The sequence below is a fragment of the Castor canadensis genome, chromosome 13 (genome assembly GCF_047511655.1).
Source record: "Castor canadensis chromosome 13, mCasCan1.hap1v2, whole genome shotgun sequence".
NCBI classification, from domain to species: domain Eukaryota; kingdom Metazoa; phylum Chordata; class Mammalia; order Rodentia; family Castoridae; genus Castor; species Castor canadensis.
Genome location: NC_133398.1, coordinates 49894186 through 49900957, shown reverse-complemented (window position 1 = coordinate 49900957; position 6772 = coordinate 49894186).

Below are 6772 nucleotides of genomic sequence, written 5' to 3'. Positions count from 1 at the left end.
ACAAAAGAAAAATCAATATAATTTGCCTACAGGCACTCAAGAGTTATTTTTTCAGCCTTGGCTAGGAGCTGCACCATTGTATCAACTGCCTGGTTTCCTGGAACAGTACTACTTTCCAACTGAAAATGTAAAATGCATGTGTTTCTATTTTACTTTATACGTAGCTGATCTACTGTACCCATCTCTGATTATTTAGCTTTGTGAGAACTCATTTTCTCACTTCCCCATATATAAACTCCTTGATTTTGAAAGCTAAATCTATCTGACTTCACTATTCCCATTTAAATCTTGATACAAACTATTTACATGTTAAAATAGCTTTAAAGGTCTATAATAATTCATCAGTTTTGGTGTCCTGGAGGTTTACAGGGAGAAGAATCCTAAGATTTACTTCCTGAGTTGCTAAGTGCAAAGTTTTTTCACATGAATCATTTACAGCAACAAAAGCATTTCATTCAATGATTTGTAAGGAGTATTATTTTTTTTCTCTCTCTCCACCTCCAATAAAGAAAAAAATACCTATAGTTACTTTCCTCAAGATAAAGTTGGCATATTAATTCATTTAAAAAAAAAAGAAAACTTTTTTTGGCAGTGGTTTCCAAATCAAGGTTTCGGAAGGGGGAAGGGAGAGGGACCCGATCTGTTAATTTACTTCTCCAGGTTGGGGCGGGGGTGTATGTGGAGGAGACACTCTCCGCAGGAGGTAGCAACCACATCAGAACATTGGAAGATTTATGAACACCAGTACTTGTGCTTTTGTTTTTATGTTATCTTTGAGATAAATGGTGAGGCCTTTACTCTTGCTGCCAAGCACGGTGTAGGCACAGAGTAGGTACTGAATGGTTATTTCTTGAAGGAGTTAAGGAATGAGATTACTCGAAACTGTTCACTTGTTTCCCTCCAGAACTCATTTGTTTTTTTCTAGGAATGAGTGCAATCAGGTTCTGAGGCCACATTACACAGTTGAATGAGACAGGGGTTAAGGAATTCTTATTCTCAGTTTGCTCAGAAATACTTAACAGATATTTATAGTAAATTGGTCGCCGGTGGCTCAAGGGAGGACCGCAGTTCCAGGCCAGCCCAGGCAAACAGTTCGCAAACTCCATCTCCAAAGTAAGCAGAGCAAAAGGGACTGGAGGTGTGGCTCAAGCGGTAGAGCTCCAGCTTACTCTCAAATAGTAGCCCACAGAAAATGTATGTGCAGTGTTCTCAGACTTCTTGTTTTGGTTGCTATGCCCTCTGATTTAAAACAAAACAAAACAAAAAGATTCTCTAAGACGACATTGTCAAGCTAGAGGGTGCATGTTGCTCAGTGATAGAGTGCTTGCCTAACATGTCCTGGGTTCCATCCCCAGAAACTTCAAAAACAAATTTTTTTAAAGACTAAATTCTCAGCAAATGGAACTCTTAGCTATTTGAGAGAAAACTGAGATTCAGAAAACCAAGATATTATAAGACAATTCACTCAAAGAAAAGTTCAAAAAAGGGAAATAATAACGTGTTCATTTTGAAGTACGTTTGTTTCCTACTGACTTGATTACTTAAACCATGCACTTGACATCTGGAAGGAGCGGAAGTGTGTACCTTCGCATCGGGCAGGCCTGGGGTGACAGTCGGGTCTCGCGGGCTTCAAAGTCGCCACGTCGGGGCGCGCGAGGAAAGCTTGAATCTCCTTGGGTCGTCGTTGCCTTTTCCTTCCACTTCCGGCTGGTTGGTTCTGAGGTTTCTAGTGTCGTCACTGGAAAGCACCCAACATCCCGCAGCTTTCCCGCATGGGTGCGGGCTGGGAGCCTCCCTCGCTCCGGAACTGTCGTGTCTCCATTGGTCAATGGATCGTCAGGGTCTGAGTAGGCTGGAGTCCCCGGGTGGCTGCAGTCCCCAGTCCCCTCACTTTTGCGACCCGAGCTTAGTCGCCGAGTTTCCAAGTCCCTGCGTGAAGTCGCGTGGCCGGGACGCACGTGCTCGGTGTGCCTGGGGACGTGGGGGCCGCGGGCGAGGAGACCTTCCCCGCAGATCTCCACAGAAGGGCCCGGGGAATAGCTCTGTCTGGCTGAGGCTCTGGGCCTTCAAGTAGGCGCGCGGATGCGCTCCCCTAGACGCCCAGACCACAGCGGAGCTGCTGGCAGGAAGAAGCCGAAAGGCTGCGAATCCAGAACTCCGAAGCAGAAGGGGGAAAGAGGCAGGAGAGAACATTTGGAGGGAGACAGCTGAGTGTTGGGACTAGAGAGGTTCGTACAACGGTGCGGGGCAAATACTCCCCAAATAGGAAGGCCCCGCAGCCCCTGGGCCGCTAAGGCAAGGGATCTATAGAAGAAGGAACCCGAGGCAATTGACGGGTCTACCCTAAACCAAGCAACAAAATTACGAGTAACATCAGGGAAAGCGACAGACTACGGAGCTCTGTGAATGGCCTGTCCCTTCATGCAAAAACTGTCAGAATTGACTTTTGTTGGGAGCTCTGGAAAATAGTCAAAAGTTTAAACAAATGACTTCTGAATAAAAAAAAAATAACTTAAAGGCAGTGTAATGGGAACACGACAAGTGGCCTCAAGGAAACAAAAAGGAATATAAGACAATACAGCAATGTCAATAATTACATCCCAGCATAGAGACACCTTCAGAGAAACGTATGAACCACTAAAACTGATTCAAGAAAAAAATAGAAAATCTGAACAGATTCATGACATTCATAATAAATTAGGTACTTCTTAACTTATTTTGTGAAGTCAACTTTATCCTGGTACCAAAGGGAGATAAAAATATTATAAGAAAACTACAGATCAAAATTTCCTTATAAATACGGATGTAAAAATCGTCAACAAAAGACTACTAAACTGAATGCAACAGTATATTAAGAGGATTATATACCAAAACCAAGAAATGCAAGGGGTTCAATATGAAAATCAGCCTTTGTAGAACATCATATTAATAAAATGAAGAAAAAATAAATGGAAATCTCAACTGATGAAAAAAAAAAGAATTTAACAACATCCAAATGCCCTTTCATGATTAAAGAAAACAAAAAAGAAGGTAAAGATCAGTTAGAGATGAATCAACATGGGTCATAACACGTGTACACCAAAGCAATGCTAGGAATATTTCTGTATAGCTATCCTTAACTCAACTAGCAAAAACACTTTGTTTTCCTTATTATGCTTGTCTCTTTTCTTCAACAAAACTAGTAATTAAAGGGAGAACAGGACCTGCCTGGAACTGAGAGGGGAAGGGGAGAAAGGGTGAGGGAGGGGGGCAGGGGGCAGAAACGACCCAAACAATGTATGTACATGTGAATAAATGAATAATAAAAATAAATAAATAAAAATAAATAAAAAAGAACACTTGACAAACTAGGAGGAAAGAGAACTTCCTCAACCTGCTTAAGGGCCTTTAGGGGTGGGGTGAGGAAGCTAAAATCATAATAGTGAAAGCTGAAAGATTTTTTTCCCCCAAATTCAGAAACAAGTTAAGGGTGCCTGTTTTTACTTCTATTTAAAATTGTAGAAGTAATATTGTGCTAGAAGTTCTAACTAGAACAAGTTGGCAAAAGAAATAAAAAGCGTCCTCTTTGCAGATGGCATGGCATGTAGAGAAAATTCTAAAGAATTCACACACTCATACAAAACTATTAGGGCTAATAAACAAACGGAGTAGCAGGATAAAAAGTCAACGCATAGATATCAGCTGTATTTCTATATACTAGCAATGAATAATCTAGAAAGGAAATTAAGAAAATTCCATTTACAATAGAATCAAAAAAACCAAAATACTTAGAAATCAATTTAACCAAGTAGGTGCAGTAGCTTTACACTAAAAACTATGAAAATATTGCTGAACTTAAGGAAGACCTGAATGACTAGAAAGAAATACTGTGTTTATGGATTTGGAAGACTTAATATTGTCAAGATGACAACAGTGCCCAAAGCTACCTATGTAGTCAATAAAATGCCTATCACAGTGCCAATGACCTTCTTCTCTTTTATTGAAGAATTGGAAAAGCTGATCTTAAAATTTTATGGAATTGCAGGGAGCCCCCAGAATAATCTTGAAAAAGAGCAACAGCTTTGAAAAAGAACAAATTTGGAGGACTCAATTTCAAAACATATTACAAAGCTACAGCACTCAAAATGTATGAAATTTGACATGCAGATAGACACATATACCAATGGATTAGAGTTGAGAATCCAGAAATAAATAAATACATCGATGGTCAATTCATTTTTGACAAGAATCCCAAGAGCATTCAGTTGGCAAGGAATAGTCTCATTAAAAAGGGTACTGGGACAATTGAATAACACACATCAAAGCAATTAAATTAGAACCCTTCATTAGATCATATGTCAAAAAAAAAAAAAACCCAAAAGGGATCAAAGTAGTCCCAGACTCTGATTTCTTTTCAGATCATATAAATCTTCTATTTTACCAAAATGGATCAAAGTCCTAAGTATAAGAGCTAAAAATAAAAAGTTATAGAATAAAAAATTAAGGGTAGGGTTTTTTTTGTTGTTGTATGTTTATTGTTTTTGAAATAGGGTCTTGCAATCCCAAAGCTGATCTTGAACTTGCAATCTTCTTGCCTCAGCCTTGGAGTGCTGGGATTAAGGCCTCTGCACTCTTTATGTTCTTTGATTTGGCAATGAATTCTCAGGTACAACATCAAAAACACAAACAACAACAACAACAACAACAAAAGTATATTAATTATACTTTAAAGTATTATAAATCAAAGGACACAATCAAGAAAGTGGACTAGGGTATAGCATATTTGCATTGCACTTATCTATCATGTAAGAGCATGTAAGAGAGGCTCTGAGTTTGATACCTAGCAACACACACACACACACACACACACACACACATAAAAAAAGTGATAAAACATATATATATATATATATGGATCTAGTGTCAAATATACAAATAACTCTTATAACTCAAAGCAAAAAGCAGAAGTACCCAATTTAAAAATGGGCAAAGAAGTGAATAGACAATTCTCCTAAGAATATACATGTGTTTCAGATAGATACATGAAAAGAGGCTAAATATCAGTATTCTTTAAGGAGATGCAAATCACAACCACAGTGAGATACCACTTCACATCCACTAGAATGGTTCTTTGAAAAGTAACAAAAATGTGTTAGGATGTGGAAATATTGGAACCCTTGTACATTGTTGGTGGAAATGTTGAATGGTGCAGCTCCTGTGGAAAGCAGCTTGGTGGTTCCTCAGAGTTAAATACAGAATTATTTTAGGACCTTGCAATACTACTTTTAAGCCTATATAAGAAAGGATTAGAAACAGGTATTAAAACAAATACTTGTACCAGTTCCTTGCAGCATTATCACAATAGTCAAAACGTGTAAATGACTCAAATATTCATCACCAGGTGAATAGATGCACAAGTTGCAATATTCTCATGCAATGGAATGTGATTCAGCCATTAGAAAGGGAAGAAGCACTGATACAAGCTGCAACATGAATGAACCTCAGAAACATTATGGTAAATGAAAAAAGGCAGACATGAAAGACCACATAGTGTGTGATTCCATTCTTATGAAATATCCAGAATACGTAAATCTGGAGAGACAAAATAAGATTCCGGGGGCAAGAAATAGCTGGTATGCTTAATGAGGCTTCCTTTAGAGATCATGAAAATGTATTGGGACTAGATAAGAGTGATGGTTGAGCAACACTGTGAACTACCAAATGCCAATTAATTATTCCCTGAGACAAAGTCTGGCTATTTTGCCCAGACTGGCCTGAACTCAGGATTCTCCTGCCCCAGCCTCCTCTTTCCTTGTATATGATATTACAGGCATGCCAGCAGCACAGCAACTAAGAGATAGCATAGACAAATGGGACTTCATAAAACTAACAAGCTCCTGCTCATCAAAAGAAATGCTCTCTAAACTGAAGAGAACACCCACAGAGTGGGAGAAAATATTTGCCAGCTACACATCAGACAAAGGACTGATAACCAGAATGTATAGGGAACTTAAAAAACTAAATTCTCCCAAAACTAATGAGCCAATAAAGAAATGGGCACATGAACTAAACAGAACTTTCTCAAAAGAAGAAATTCAAATGGCCAAAAAACACATGAAAAAATGCTCACCATCTCTAGCAATAAAGGAAATGCAAATTAAAACCACACTAAGATTCCACCTCACCCCTGTTAGAATAGCCATCATTAGCAACACCACGAACAACAGGTGTTGGAGAGGATGCGGGGAGAAAGGAACCCTCTTACACTGTTAGTGGGAATGTAAACTAGTACAACCACTCTGGAAAAAAATTTGGAGGCTACTTAAAAAGCTAAACATTGATCTACCATTTGATCCACTCTTGGATCAGAGCAATACCACTCTTGGGGATATACCCAAAAGACTGTGACACAGGTTACTCCAGAGGCACCTGCACACCCATGTTTACTGCAGCACTATTCACAATAGCCAAGTTGTGGAAACAGCCAAGATGCCCCACTACTGACTAATGGATCAAGAAAATGTGGTATCTATACACAATGGAATTTTATGCAGCCATGAAGAAGAACGAAATGTTATCATTTGCTGATAAATGGATGGAATTGGAGAACATCATTCTGAATGAGGTTAGCCTGGCCCAAAAGACCAAAAATCTATGTTCTCCCTCATATGTGGACATTAGATCCAGGGCAAACACAACAAGAGGATTGGACTTTGATCACAAGAAAAAAGCAAGAGCACACAAGGGAGATATGAGGATAGGTAAGACACCTAAAAAATTAGCTAGCATTTGT